The sequence below is a fragment of the Oryctolagus cuniculus genome, chromosome 5 (genome assembly GCF_051225735.1).
Source record: "Oryctolagus cuniculus isolate XC-2025 breed Fujian yellow rabbit chromosome 5, ASM5122573v1, whole genome shotgun sequence".
Classification (NCBI taxonomy): Eukaryota; Metazoa; Chordata; class Mammalia; order Lagomorpha; family Leporidae; genus Oryctolagus; species Oryctolagus cuniculus.
Window position 1 is genome coordinate 156,312,500 of NC_142871.1, and position 16,172 is coordinate 156,328,671.

Here is a 16,172-nt window from a genome sequence, read left to right on the forward strand (position 1 = left end):
CTGCCACTGGGTACTGGCAGCTCTGCCCCCTTCTGATCAGGGGTGATACCAGAACCAAGAGGGTGACTCCTTTTCTTGTCTGCTTATCTCTCAACACAGGGGTTCAAAGTGCCAGGCTGCAGCCCTATTCTGTGGTTCATTTGTGCACTTGGGGGACTACCCTTGCAAAAACCAGAATTCATGGATAGGCAGAAGGACTCCCTGTGGGTCACTGGGAATGACGGCAAGTGCACCATTCCTAGCTACATCTCTGGATTCCCAAATCCACATCTTCATCCTACTGAAGGAGACAGCATCAGACAGCCTTGCATGGAGGTGTCAGACTCAGTGTGTGTACTATATCCTGGAGGACAGCATTCCATCCTTGCCTGTGGCACTCAGCTGCTTCTGAGTGGGCCATCCCCAACAAGTTCTGCAGGAGCCAGACAGGTGGGCAGGGTTAGAGACCACCCCACCTCCCCAGTCCCTGCATGTTTAGCTCTTTAAGAAGGTTCTTACCGGGCACCCTCCATTTCCAAATCTGATTGTGATGATAAGTTTCATCTCACTGTCTTGGCTAGGGTGGTAAGCAGGTACAGAGGCTTCCACAATTCTCCACTAGGCCAGTAGAGCTTTGTCCATCACAACAACATAACATGGGGATGACCCCCACTGCTGAGTATTCCAATTTCAACTACACATCAAAGAACTGGGCAAATAGCTGTGGGGTGTGTCGTGTCTTTGGGCTTCCACTGCAAGTTAGATGTTGGGCAGGTCTCTTTTTATTACTCAACCCCACATCATCTCACACTAATCCAGGGCCAGGTCTGTATATAGACATATCAAATCAATTTTGTGTCTAATCACCCTAAAAAATGTCAGGTGTTTTCATTGCCTTAGTGTACAGTCACTCAAGCAAATAGTCATACATCCCTTTGGGGAAGGGCCAGGGGGCTGACTGCATTATACGCTTGCCACGGTGTAGCAGAGGAACCCATCTGCCTCTACAGTCAACAAATTCTGGGTCTGAAAACTGGCTAAGGGTTACGCAGTGACTCTGATTGGCGTGTACTCCCTTGGGCTCCTGCTCATCACTTCTCCCTTTCTCTGAGTACACCTTGCTTATGTTTTGCAGGACCCTCGTCAGCTACCCATCTGTTTTTCCTCTACGGAAGCCATGTTCAATTCATTACCTTCACAACACTGGCTTCTTGGCCACTGCTCCTATATTGCTGGTTATTTCAATCACCGCAACCAATGGCTTCTGACCTTAAAGAGTGGCATCTATTCCCTCAGGGTATCATTGTCCCTGTTGCTATCAATGAGTCAAGTTCTATGATAATCCCTCTTTACTGTTCTAAACCTGCTATACCTCCTAATGATGCCACTGCCTCTTGCCAATGCCTTCTTGATAGTTTTCCTGAACTGTGCAGCCTCTGGTCCATGTTGGTGGACATGAAGCTCTGTGTGTCTTCTCATCTCATTGGATATATCCACCTATTGGAAGCCTGCCATTCTCTTCTTACACCATCTACTAAAATTCAGACATTGCAGCCTCGCTCAGCATGGGACATAGATTTCTCTAGTCTGCTAGGAGCTATCCTAACAGCTGGTTTGTACCACCTCCTGGGTCCTCACCAGGGCATGAAATACCATATCCCTGAGAGAGTGCTCTAACACAAAGTATTCCACCATATTCCAGTCTTATGTTACAGGCCCTTGACTGAACACCCTTAGAATCCAGCCACCACTTGGGATGTCCACATCCCATATTGGGGTGCCTGGTTCTAATCCTGGCTAATCTGCTTCAGATCCAGCTTCCTGCTAATGCGTACCCTGGGAGACAGCAGGTGTTGACTCAAGTAGTTGGGTCTCTCCATCACATGGAGGACCAGGATAGAGTTCTGGGCTCCTGGCTTTGGCCTGACCCAGCCCTGGCTGTTATGGGCATTTGATTAGTGAACCAATAGATAGAAGATTTCTCTCTCTCTCTCTCTCTCTCTCTCTCTCTCTCTCTCTCTCTCTCTCTTCTCTGTGTGTGTGTGTGTCTGTCTCTTTCTCTGTCACTTTACTTTGCAAATAAATAGATTAACCAATATTTTTTAAAAAAGAACCCAGTATCAGGTATTCCTGCTGCTACATATCAGCTGATGCTTGTGGGTTTTTTTGTTCTTTGGAGACCTTGCATCTTTTTCTACCATATCAGACTTAGTGTGTTCCCAGCTGAGATATGCTCAGACTTAACCCCAGGAATTGGCCTGGAAGCTAAGGGTGGATGCAAGGAAAATCCTGGGAGATGAGGGAAGCAGAGGGAGTGCTGCTTCCCTAAGTAGGGGAGTCATCCACAGTATCTTCTCACGGGATGGAGCACTAGCTGTTATATGGAAGAGTGAGCCAAGAGTCAGGGGAGCCAAGGTATTGCCAGGCATCCCTATGCCCTGCATCAGGGCCCCAGGTTTTCCCAACCAGGACCTTGACTTTGGCCTGTGAGACTTTCAGAGGTTTAACATGCAATGTCTTTGGAGTTGGGTCTTCATTTATCAGCACCTGCTCTCCTGCTGCAGCAGTAAAGGCCCTTGTAAGATGCCAAGGAGGTCCTCTGGCCTTCACACTTGGGTTTCCACTGTTTGTTAAATGCCCTTGGCTTTTAGGTATCCCTCTATGGGGTGACAATGTAGCTTAATCACAGCCAGCCCACAATGAACTTGAATGATGGCATCAGCCCCAGCCCCACCCTCCCACACACTTCAAGGATCTGTATGAGAGCAGTGGACAAGCATTCTTATCCACTTCAATATTCTCCCAGGTTAATATTGGGAAAGTTTTGGAAATTGGGCTACTACCTTTTGTCAAAGACTATCAACCACTCACGTACCACATGAGATGGAATCCCCATTACCACTCAGTAGTGAGTGAACCAGTCCCCAAACCTTAACTTTTTTAAAAATAATTCATCATTGTTAGTTGTGATAAAACATCCACAACATAAAAGCAATCACTTTACTAGTTTTAAATGTATAGTTCGGTAGCATTAAAAACATTCACAGGGGCTGGCATTGTGGCAAAGCTGCTTAAGACATCACTTGCAATGCCAGCATCCCAAATCCTAGCACTAGTTTGAATCCTGGCTGCTCTACTTCTGATCCAGTTCCTTGTCAATGCACCTGGGAAAGCAGCAGATTTTGGTCCAAGTACTTGGGCCCCTGCCACCCTTGTGGGAGACTTGAATAGAAGCATTCCTGGCTCCTGGCTTCAGCCTGGCCCTTGTAGCCACTTGGAGAAGGAACCAGTGGATAGATCTCTCTCTCTCTTTCTCTCTCTCTCTCTCTTTCTCTGCCTTTCAAATAAATGAATGCTTTTTTAAAGAAAAGAACAGTCACATTGTTGCCAATTTCTGGAACTCTTTCAGTCTTGCAAACTTGAAATTCTATACCTATTAAATAATAATTTTCTATTACCCTTTCCTTCTAATACCCTGGTAACTGCCAATCTGCTTTCTGTTTCTATGTTAGACTTTTCTATATTCCACATATAAGTGAGAGCTCTCTATGTCTGGCTCTTCTCATTACAATAATCTCAAGCTTTGTCCATGTTGTAGCAGGTGTCAGAATTTCATTCATGCCTAAGGCCAACACTCCACAGTATGTATATTCCACATTGTCTCTATTCCTTCACCCCATGATGGAGACTTGGTGCCAGTTTTCTTGGGCTACTCCTAGTACCACCTCCATGACAGTGCTGAGCAGTGTGAAACACCTATGACAGGAAATGAGGGGAGAAGGGCTGGGCAGGGAGCCATCCGACTTCATTAACACTGGTCAGAGTCTCTACCAGGCCCTCACGAGGCCTGGAGCCAAGATTGCCTGGTACAGGAGTCCTACACTGGGTTCAGATGACTAACACAGTCTTGCTCAGTCATTGGCTGGGACCACTCTGAGATGAACATGGCCTTAGCTCAAAAACAAAGGTGGATCTCAAAGAATGAACACCTTGGGGCTGTCTCCCTCCACTCTCTTTGCAGCCAGGCACAATCCTTAGAGACAGATCAGCCTTCTCTGAGGTTTCCCTTTTAAAAAAACTATCTGGTTATCCACCTTTAGCCAGACTTGAATTATGAGAGCATTCTTGATCAGATCAGTGAGCTGTTGGGCATATATTTGGCTTCTTGTCTTCATGAAATGCACGCTATCCTCAGCTAAAAGCTTACCACTCTGGTGTCTTAAACCATCCAGTGGGCCTGGCATTGTGTAGTGGGTAAAGCCACCACCTGTGAAGCCAGTATCCCATATGGGTGCTGATTTGAGTGCCCGCTGTTCCACTTGCAATACAGATCACTGCTCGTGCGCCTGGGAAAGCAGTGGAAGATCGCCCAAGTGCTTGGGCCCCTGCACATATGTGGGACACCTGGATGAAGCTCCTAGCTTCTGGCTTCAACCTGGCCTAGCCCTGGCCATTGGTCTCTCTCTCTGTAACTCTGTCTTTCAAATAAATATTTATAATACAAATAAATAAATAAATAAAGCAGTGGTTTAGCTCCTGCCCACAAAATCATCCGCAGAGCCACCTGCTCAACTCTGTGACTCCCCTCTCTTCCTAAATTCCAACTGTTGACACTGAAGCACTTGGCTTTCTGTTTCTTGCTTCAACATCACTTCAAATGATGCTATTTGTACCCCCTCCCCCCTTAGAATAGTATAGAATAGATAAATGTGATTGGTGAGTTTAATAAACCTCGGGGGCTGCCGGCACCGTGGCTCACTAGGCTAATCCTCCGCCTGCAGCACCGGTACCCCGGGTTCTAGTCCGGTTGGGGCACTGGTTCTGTCCCAGTTGCTCCTCTTCCAGTCCAGCTCTCTGCTGTGGCCTGGGAAGGCAGTGGAGGATGGCCCAAGTGCTTGAGCCCTGCACCCACATGGGAGACCAGGAGAAGCACCTGGCTCCTGGCTTCGGATTGGCGCAGCTCCGGCCATTGCGGCCATTTGGGGAGTGAACCAACGGAAGGAAGACCTTTCTCTCTGTCTCCCTCTCTCTCACTGTCTAACTTTGCCTGTCAAAAAAAAAAAAAAGATACATAAATAAACAAACAAACTTGGGGGCTTTCTATCATATCCTATGCGCTTGATCCAAGAGTTTCATAATGGTTGTTCTACAGGACTTCCCTCCATCTCTCTCTAGAGCCCCAACAGCATTGCACACTTCTTTCTTCTTAGGCTTGCATTCACCAAGGACCGGCCATTCCACTTTTTCCCTAGAAGTTTGAGCCTCACTTTACTGGACATGTCTCATATCACTTGCCACGCGTTTAGAATTACTTCATTTCCCTAGTCCTTTTATCTTGACTCCAGTTGTAAATTTTTCCTGTATTTTGAACTTCCTGGCTTTCTTTTTATGTTGCCATTTGCATTTGCTCCAAGAATACCCCTAACATTCAGCATACAAAGAGATTGTTCCAGCTAGTCCTTAGTTAGGAACAGTAGCTTGCATCTGTGGTCAACATTTCCACTTGCACGCACCGCACACACAGTGTGGATCAAGGAGCTAATTCCTGTTGGCATCTGTTCCTCCTGCTTAGGCTCGAGAGCCCAAAGGGAAGAATACTGCTCCTCCAGGAGTCCTCTTCCTGACCTCCTTGGCCAGATAATGAGGCAGACAGTTCCAGACTTTGGTTGACTTTGCTCTCAAGGCTGCTTTTCACACTCTCACCTGTCATCCAGTATCTCTCACAACTCTGCTGGCCAGAGAGCACCAGTGATTCTGTGCTATTGATTTAGCACCAATTATAAATGTTTACCTAATGTTTATTAAATTGTCAATAATTAGCAGCCTTCTGCCTTAGCCACCAGACTGCAAGACCCCGAGGAAGCAGAGAGAAACCTCTAAGGATTTCACTGATGCTTTCACCTTCTCTCACATGCCAGCTTCTGCTGCAGTGTCAGATTCAATTTGTGTCTCCCCCGGCTTAGGCCAGCAAGAACAATTCTTCTAAATCGACTATCTCCGCATGCAAAATGGGATCAACATTTTTGTCTGAGTTGAACAATCAGTTCGTACAAAAAAGTAAAACAATCAGTTTGACTCTCTTCCTTCCGACTTAATTGAGGAGCTGAATTGACTGATCAAATGCTGACAGACGGGAAGGTAATGAAAACTGCCACTGGCACCGAGCAGCATCGTGCAGGAAGCTCCTCTGTGGAATCCCGGGGTTCTCTCTCTGCTGAGTCTACAGGATGTTTGCCTCTTTCCAGCGATGGGGAGAGCTCTACTTCACTGAGGCTGTTTGTGAGTGCTATGTCTGGGTCAGGGGTCCTGGAGTTTGGTGACACTAGTGACACACGCCTTTAGCTTCGTGTCCCAGGACAGAGTCCAGATGTTGCATGCCCACCTGGGATACTTCCTTCACGTCCACAGTTTTTCTCTACAGAACTCCTCCTAGTGCCTCGAGCCTGTTCCCTAGCCTCTTCTGCAGGAACCCTAGGCCCCTTGCACTGCATCCCCCAGCATCCTCAGGACTCCACTCCATGGAAGCCTGCAAGAAACCCTCCCTTCTATGGCACCTATCTGGAAAAGAGCTCATTGGATGCACTCCAAAAGCCCACTCTGTTCTTGGAATATGCTTATGAGAAAGGGAGGCCCAAGGAGCAACTATCTTGTGATGTGGAAGGGGCTGTCATTACACTATTAATCGACTATTTTTTGCATTTATTTATTTATTCATTTTCCCAAATAAAACTTTTATTTAAGGAATACAAAATTCATGTATTTCATAAATACAGCTTTAGGAACATAGTGATTATTTCTACCATACCCACCCTCCCACCCATACTCTCACCTCTCTTCTTCTTCCCTCTCCTATTCCCAGTCTTATTTTTTTACTAAGATCTATTTTCAACTAACTTTATACACAGAAGATTAACTCTATACTAAGTAGAGTTCAACAAATTTTATGAAAAAAAAAAAAACTATTCCTCACTCAATAGTCGAGAGCAACAAGGGCTCTTCAAAGTCATTGCATCTTGAAGTTTATTTCACTTCTTTTTTCTAAGTGTTCTTTTTTTTTTTTGAGACAATTAGCTTTAAAGAAGAAACCATGAATGATACATTTTTTTTTGCGAGCACTTAGACATAACTATAACTTATGAAACATAAGAATATCCTCCATTTAATACACTAAAATAAAGTAAATCTTTGAGAACAAGTTTTACTATTAACTCTCATAATACAACTCTATGAGGACAGAGGTCCTGCGGGGAAGTTAGTGCACAGTGACTCCTGTTGTTGGTTTAACAATTAACACTTTTATGTATGATGTCAGTGATCACTTGAGGCTTTTGCCATGAGCTTCCTAGGCTATGGAAGCCTTTTGAATCCACAAACTCCTTCAATATTTAGATGAAGCCATAAGCAAATTAGAAACTCTCTCCTCCCTTTAGAGAAAAGTACATCCTTCATAGATGACCATTTCTTTCTGCTGGGGTCTCACCCACCAAGGTCCTTCATGTAGGACACTTTTTGCCACAGTGTCTTGGCTTTCCATGTCTGAAATACTCTCACGGGCTTTCAGTCAGACCAGAATGCCTTAAGGGTTGATTGTGAGGTCAGAGTGCTACTTAAAGTGTTTGTCATTCTATGAATCTGCTGTGTGGACTGATTCCCATGTTGGAGCATTTTTTCCTTTTTAATTCTGTTATTATTACCAAATACTTAATCCTATTTATATGACCATTTCAACACTTCAAATGCTATTTTTACCACCCAGCTTAAGGGGATTTTGGGTCCCATGGCAAGTTTTTAGACTGTACCGTTAGAAGTAAGTCCATAGGAATATATGCAGAACTATACCACTTCACAGTTACAAACTTTATATATTTCATAAATACAACTTTAGAAACATGGTGATTCTTCCCACCATACCCGCCCTCCCACCCCACCCCCACCCCTCTTCCTCCTTCTTTTATCCCTACTTCTATTTTTTACTTAGATCTGTTTTCAGTTAACTTTAATCACATATGATTAACTCTATGTTAAGTAAAGAGTTCAACAAATAGTATGAAAACTGTTCTTCAACAGTCAAGACAAGGCCATTCAAAGTCATTGCTTCTCAAAGTGTCAATTTTACTTCTACAGATTTCCTTCTAGGTGCTCTGTTAGTTATCACAGGTCAGGAGAACATGTGGTATTTGTCCCTTTGGGACTGGCTTATTTCGCTAAGTATGATGTTTTCCAGTTTCCTCCATTTTGTTGCAAAGGACCAGATTTCATTTTTGTTTTTTGTTTTTAACCACTGAGTAGTATCCCATGGTGTACATATCCCATCATTTCTTTATCCAGTCTCCAGCTGATGGGCATTTGGGTTGATTCCATGTCTTAACTATTGCTAATTGAGCTGCAGTAAACGTGGGGGTACAGATAACTCTTTCAGATGCTGATTTCATTTTCCTTGGGTAGATTCCCAGAAGTGGGATGGCTGGGTCAGATGGTAGGTCTGTACTCAGATTCCTGACGTATCTCCATACTGTCTTCCATAGTGGCTGTACCAGTTTACATTCCCAACAACAGTGGATTAGGGTACCTTTTCCCCCACATCCTCACTAGCATTTGTTGTTTGTTAATTTCTGTATGAAAGCCATTCTCACTGGGTGGGGGAAACCTCATTGTGGTTTTGATTTGCATTTTCCTGATGGCTAGTGATCCGGAGCATTTTTTCATGTGTCTGTTGGCCATTTGGATTTCCTCTTATGAAAAATGTCTAAGTCCTTTGCCTATTTAATAACTGGGTAGTTTATTTTGTTGTCATTGAGTGTCTTGATCTCTATATATTCTGGTTATTAATCCTTTATCACTTATATAGTTTGCAAATAATTTCTCCCATTCTGTCAGCTGCCTCTTCACTTTGCTGTGTTTATTTGTAGTGCAGAAACTTCTCATCCTTAATAGACTTGTGATACTAATGAATTTATCCACTCATTCATTCTTTGTGTCAGAATTTATAATGTACCAATACATGGTACACACAAGAAGAAAAGAAAACATTAAAGTGATTATTAAAAAACAAAAATGTCACCAGCACCATGGCTCACTAGGCTAATCCTCCGCCTGCGGTGCTGGTACACCGGGTTCTAGTCCCATTTGGGACGCCGGATTCTGTCCTGGTTGCTCCTCTTCCTGTCCGGCTCTCTACTGTGGCCCGGGAAGGCAGTGGAGGATGGCCCAAGTGCTTGGGCCCTGCACCCACATGGGAGACCAGGAGGAAGCACCTGGCTCCTGGCTTTGGATCAGTGCAGCGCGCCGGCCGCAGCGTCCATTTGGGAGGTGAACCAACGGAAAGGAAGACCTTTCTCTCTGTCTCTCTCTCATTGTCTAACTCTGCCTGTCAAAATAAATAAATAAAATAAAATAAATATTTAAAAAAATGTTAACGGCAGATACAAAGGGGAAAAATGGAAATAGAAAAAAAAATGTGGCTAAAATCCCAACAAGTGAGACTGTGTGTGGCACAGTGGGTTAAGCTGCCACTTGTGACACTGGCATCAAGTCCACACTGCTCTGCCTCTGTGCCAGCACCCTGCCAATGCACCTAGGAAAGAAGCAGATAATGGTCCAAGTACCTGGGCCGCTTCCACTCCTGTGGGAGACCTGGCTGGAATTCTGGGCTCCTGGCTTCAGCCTGACCCAGACCTGGCCGTTGCAGCCTTTTGGGGATTGAACCAGCAATATGGAAGATCCCTTTCTCTCTGTCTGTCTTTCCCTCTATCTGTGTCACTCTGCTTTTCAAATAAATACAATAAAATCTCTTTTGAAAAATCCAAACAAGTAAGAGGCTAGGAAAACAGACACAGAAGAATACCTTACCCTTTTGTTAGTAAATGTATCACATGTGTGTTTCTAAGCTTTCCAGTGGATGCTCAGATTGGTAATTAACAAGGCCCATAAAAATCAATGAACACTTACTGCACATCAAGAGCTTGCTAGGCATTGTGCTGGGCGATAGATGACATTTGATGTGTAAGATTCAATTACTAAAACAAAGATTCTTCTTTCTCAAGACATTTGATTGGCAAAGATAAGAAGAGTGGTGTCTTAATCCATTTTATGCTGCGAATACACAGTGTTGCAGACTGGGTAAATTAAACAGAAATTGGTTTTGGCTCAGGGATCTGGAGGCCAGCAGGTGCAACAACATGGCAGTAGCCTCTGACAAGATCCTTTGTGCTGTATGATCCCATGGTGGAAGGTGGAAGGACAAGAGAAGGCAAGAGTGAGCCAACGACTGAACTTACCTCAAACCCTTTTTATACCTGGCATAATTCATTCCTGAGGAGTGGAGCCCTCGTGACCTAAACACTTATCATGAGACCTCAACTTCCCACTAGGGTTATCTTGCTGACACATGCTTTTGTGAGGATACTTGCAAACCATAGCATGTAGCAACACCCGGAGTGAAGCCGTGTGTGCATGTGTCTGTGTGTGAATAGTCACCCTCAGACTCAGCCGTCAGTATAGGAGAATGATGCATAATTGCTAGAGATCTGTTTGGCATTTTGTACCAAAATTACACGTATCTTTTGGCCCCACCAATTCCTCTTCTAAAAATGAATCCTAAAGAAGTAAGTAGACAAGTATACAGATAAATATCAAATTATATTTATTGATACCTTTAAATTCTTAAAAAAAATTTTTTTTTTGAGATGGAGTAAGACTCCTATTTACTAGTTCACTTTCCAAATGACCACTGGGTTAGGTTGAAGCTAGAAGCTGGGAACCCAAGTCATATCTCCCATATGGGTGGCAGGAGCCCACTTCCTTGAGCCAATATCTGCTGTTTCCCAGGGTCTGTGTTAGGAGGAAGCTGGAGTCAGGAGTAGGAGCTAGGTATCTAATCTAGGCGTTCTGATGTAGAATGTGGGCATCCTAATTGGCATCTTTTTTTTTTTTTTTTTGACAGGCAGAGTGGACAGTGAGAGAGAGACAGAAAGAAAGGTCTTCCTTTGCCATTGATTCACCCTTCAATGGCCGCCGCGGCCAGTGTGCTGCACTCCCTGGCCACAGCAGAGAGCTGGCCTGGAATAGGGGCAATGGGGACAGAATCCGGAGCCCCGACCGGGACTAGAACCCGGTGTGCCGGCGCCGTAAGGCAGAGGATTAGCCTAGTGAGCCGCGGCGCCGGCCCCCTAATTGGCATCTTAACCACTAGGCTAAAAACTTGCCCCAGTGTCTTATTTTTAACAGTTAAAATGGAAACAATCGGCCAGCATCGCAGCTCACTTGGCTAATCCTCTGCCTGTGGTGCCGGTACCCCAGGATCTAGTCCCGGTTGGGGCACCGGTTCTGTCCCGATTGCTCCTCTTCCAGTCCAGCTCTGCTGTGCCCAGGAAGGCAGTGGAGGATGGCCCAAGTGCTTGGCCCTGCACCCCCATGGGAGACCAGGAGGAAGTACCTGGCTCCTGGCTTCGGATCGGCACAGTGCACTGGCTGCAGCGGCCATTTGGGGGGTGAACCATTGGAAGGAAGACCTTTCTCTCTGTTTCTCTCTCTCATTATCTAACTCTGCCTGTCAAAAAAAGGGGACAATCTAAATGCTTCAAGTAGAAAGCTACATAGTAATCAAAATCATATGTAGGGGCTGGTTCTGTGGCATAGTAGGTTAAGCTGCCAACTTCTGAGTCAGCATCTCCTATGGGGCTACTCTGCTTTCTTTTTCTTTTTCTTTTTCTTTTTTTTTTTTTTTTTTTAGATTTTTATTTTATTTATTTGAAAGACAGAGTTACGTAGAGAGGTAGAGACAGAGAGAGGTCTTCTATCCACTGGTTCACTCCCCAGATGGCCACAACAGCCGGAGCTGCACCAATCTGAAGCCAGGGGCCGGGAGCTTCCTCCGGGTCTCCTACATGAGTGCAGGGGCCCAAGGACTTGGGCCACCCTCCACTGCACTCCCAGGCCACTGCAGAGAGCTGGAAGAGGGCAGCCAGGACTAGAACTGGCGCCCATATGGGATGCCGGCGCTTCAGGCCAGGGCCCTAACCCACTGCACCACAGCGCCGGCCCCACTACTCCACTTTCAATCCAGCTCCCTGCTAATGCACCTGAGAAAGCAGCAAATGACCCAGCTCCCTAGGCCCCGGCACCCACATGGGAGACCTGGAAGAAGTTCTTGGCTCCTGGCTTCTGCCTGGCCCAGCCCTTTGGGGAGTGAACCAGCAGATGGAAGATGTCTCTGTCTCTCTTCTCTCTCTGCAACTCTACCTTTCAAATAAAAACAAATCTTTTTGTAAAAAATGAGATGTAGTTCTAGCTACACTGATCTGGAGAGATACAGAACATGTAGTTTTTAAAAGGTTACTAGGTCACATAATAGTGCACTTACATTTTTATAAAAGAATTACTATTTGTAAAAATAGCTTCAAGGATACACAGTTAATAGAGCTATTTTAAGATGGTGAGATGTAGAAAATTTTGATTGTTTTCTTTATGCTTTCCTGCATAGTTTTGATTATTTTACAACATGAACCCACATGAGAGGCAACATGAAAACCTTTTCCTGCGTGCCTTGAGGTTGATCTGCTCACCTGCCTCATTTTCCCTTAGGGAAAGCAAAAATCTTGGGCCAGAGCAGAGCATGAGAGCAGAGTGAACGTGATGTCCCCAAGCCATGAGGTCTGCGGGAAGCTGGTTTCTGTGTTGAGACTCGGGAGCTGGTGTGACTCCGATTCTATCAAAAATGTGCTGAGTTGCAGGGAGCAATGGATGTCGCGCGTGGCTCCCAGGCCTCTGTAAACCCAGGCTGGCAGATACAAGCAATCGCTTTTCACTTTTATAACACTGGTAAATCATTTATCAGGATAACCTTTTCATTCTCCTGCCCTTTAGAAAAAAATATTCCCATAAAACATTTATAACTAAATAAACTGTTCTAGATGTCCTGGGGTAGCCAGCAGGTGCCCTGGACTCCACTGAGAGGCACTTGCCACAGACGCTTAAGGCATTTCCCTCTTCATTCATTTGTTCATGGCATCAGATATCAACTGGCCTGGTATAATAGAAAACAGGCCTGAATCCCAGCCCTTATGCAAAATATGCAAATACTTGAAAAAGTTCATGGAAAAAATGATTAAAAGATAAATCAATTTGGGTATAAAAACTGTGAAATTCATACAAAGTTCTTCATGGAAAAAGTTCATGAGAAATACACATTATATGAAAAACTATTGATTTCTAAAGTTTTACACCAAAATAAACTTACCTTTAATTCCATTTGTCCATGACCTTTTTGAAGTGCCTTCTTACCCAGGCCAGAGGTGAACAGATATTAAAATACTGTAGCCAGGGGCCAGCTCTGTGGTGTAGTAGGCTAAGCCTCTGCCTGAAGTACCAGCATCCCATATGGGCACCAGTTTGTGTCCCAGCTCTCTGCTAATGGCCTGAGAAAGCTGCGGAAGGTGGCCCAAGTGCTTGGGCCCCTGCAACCGCATGGGAGACCCGAAAGAAGATCCTGGCTCCTGGCTTCAGATCGGTGCAGCTCCAGCCATTGCGACCAATTGGGGGGTGAACCAGCAGATGGAAGACCTCTCTCTCTGTCTCTCCCTTTTTCTGTCTGTCACTCTATCTCTCAAATAAATAAATAAAATCTTTAAGGAAAAAAGAAGTCTGCAGCCATAAACATGTGTCTTAAAACTGCACCAAATGCACAGTGGAGGCTGTAGTGCCAGGAGTCGTCGAGGCAGGGGTGTTGGGCTTCCCACACGGGGCCAGGAAGGACTCACCCTCTGTGCTTGCTCCCTTTAGCTCAAGGAACTGATTCTAGGTGAGCTCACCAAGGTCTGGCTTGGGTGATGCTCAGAACTGAGGGGGCAGGGCTGTGATTTGTGGAAAATTTACTCTGCCGGGGCTTCACAGACCTCATCTGCTAGAGTCTCTTCAAACCCGAGTTCTCGAAGAAGTGGCCTGCCTGTCCACGTGTCTTATGAGTAACCCAGCTAACCTTTGAGCCCAGCCACCTTGTAGCAAATGGTGATTCAGTTACTCCTTAGAGAAATGGAGGCCTAGGGGCCATCTTTCTTTTGGAGCAAGAAGACTTGGAAGGCCGAGGGCAGGAGAGGACAGAGTTCCCAAAGAAGGAACCAGAGGAGGATGCAGGATGGTATTCTGATCAAGTCAAAGGGAACTACAGATGGTGCAGCACCTGATCCAACCGTCGGCCAGAGGGTAAATGGAAAACCTAAAGCTCTTGCCATGCGTAGAACACTGCTGTGATGATTAGGGGGAGGGAGTAAATGTGTTACCCACTGGAGTGGCACAAGGACCCTCCAATCAGAAGTGATGGCAGGTGCTCCCCAGTCACTAACCTTCAGTCTCTGAATCAAAGGGGTCCTATGGGATTGGGAAGGTTAGAAGTACTGGGGCTGGGAGGCAAGGGGCAGTGTCTTTTTTTTTTTTTTTTAAGAGATTTCCTTATTTATTTACGAAAGAGAGAGAAAGAGAAAGAGATTTTCCATCTGTTGGTTCACTCCGCAAATGGCTGTAATGCCCAGGACTGGGCCAGGCCTATGCCCGGAGCTTCATCTAGGTCTCCATATGTAGGTGGCAGAAGCCCAACCACTGGGGCCATCTTCCACTGCTTTCCCAGGTGCATTAGCAGGGAGCTGGATCAGAAGTGCAGCAGCCGAGACTGGAACTGACCCCCACGTGGGATGCAGGCAGGCATCACAGGCAGCTGCTTAACCCGCTGTGCCACAGTGCCCACACCCAGGGCAGTGTCTTTTTACCAAATGTTACAATAGCATGTACTTCCACATTTAACAACAGTATCTGGAGCCCACCTGTCAATAGCTCTGGCTATTGCTATTTTGAGTTTAGCCAGAAGTAAAAACAAATACAAAAAATCCTCCAAATATATCAATGTGTCTTGGATGGAATGTGGCCTGAAGTCTTTTTTAACCTATAGAGTAATTAAACAGAAATATAGGAAATGAGTGATTAAAATGCCTACGTCCTACATCAGAGTCTCTGAGTTTGATGCCTGGCTCTGGCTCCTAACACCAGCTTCCTGCTAATGTACACCCTGGGAGGTAGCAGTGACAGCTCTAGTAGTTGGGTCCCTGTTGCCCACGTGGGAGACCTGGGTTGAGTTCTTGGATTCTGGCATTTGCCCCAGCTCAGCACCTGGCCATTGCAGGCATTTGGGGGAGCGAATCAGCAGATGGAAGTGTTCTCTGTCTCTCCCTCTCTCTCTCTCTCTCTCCCTCTCTGTCTCTCTCTGTGTGTCTCTCCCTTCCTCTCAAATAAATAAAGCAAAGAAAAACAAAAGAATCATAGACTGACAGAATTCCAAAGTCTGTTTCCTTCTTAAAAGCAAATCACGAGTTCTGGCACCCCAAGGCCCGGGATTTCTGTGTGGGACAGCTGCCTGGCAGTGAGCACGGGCTGCTCCTTTATACAGGGTAGCCCCCACCCAGTGTGAAACAGACCTCGCAGGACCCTGTGTATAGCACAAGGTCAAGTGTGGGCGACCATTCAGCCTGTACCCTTGTCTCATTGTAGCAAACAATTTCCTTGTGTCTGTGTCTGAACCTTGTGCTTATATGCATGCCAAAGTAGAAAGCAAGAGACAAGAGCAGACTGTTCAGGAAATGTGGGCGAGAGCATGTTTCTTTATAGAACCGAGAGCTCTTTTTAAAGAGTTGTTTATTTATTTGAAAGACAGAGTTACAGAGGGGCAGAGGCAGGGAGAGACAGAGAGGTCTTCCATCTGCTGGTTCACTCCCCAGGTGGCTGCAACAGCTGGAGCTGTGCTGATCTGAAACTAGGAGCCAGGAGCTTCTTCTGGGTCTCCCACATGGGTGCAGGGGCCCAAGGACTTGGGACATCTTCCAACATCTTCAAATGCTTTCCCAGACCATATCAGAGAGCTGGATAGGAAGTGGAGCAGCTGGGGCTCGAACTGGTGCCCATATGGGATGCCAGCACTGCAGGCGGCAGCTTTACCTTCTACGCTACAGTGCTGGTCTCTCTCTCTTTTTTTTTTAAGATTTATTTATTTATTTGAAAGGAAGGATTACAGCCAGGCAGAGAGAGAGAGAGAGAGAGAGAGAGAGAGAGGGAGGGAGAAAGGGAGAGAAAGAGAGAGAGGTTGTCCATTCGTTGGTTCGCTCCTCAAATGGCCACAACGGCCAGAGCTGCACCAATCCTAAGCCAGGGGC

At 45.7% G+C, this 16,172-nt stretch overlaps 1 long non-coding RNA gene across 8 annotated transcripts in view; it reads left to right on the forward strand.

The window, feature by feature from the left end:
* Positions 1-16,172, forward strand: part of LOC108177400 (uncharacterized) — a 129,958-nt gene that overhangs the window by 96,727 nt on the left and 17,059 nt on the right. For 3 of the 8 annotated variants that reach the window (XR_016234807.1, XR_016234805.1, XR_016234806.1), the window contains one exon: positions 5,816-6,688. The exons of 1 other annotated variant lie outside the window; for it this stretch is intronic. This is a non-coding gene — a long non-coding RNA (uncharacterized LOC108177400). Of the gene's footprint in view, positions 1-5,551; positions 5,795-5,815; positions 6,689-16,172 lie in introns of those variants that run through there. 4 more of the 8 variants (XR_016234801.1, XR_016234803.1, XR_016234804.1 and 1 more) reach the window with 4 other exon arrangements.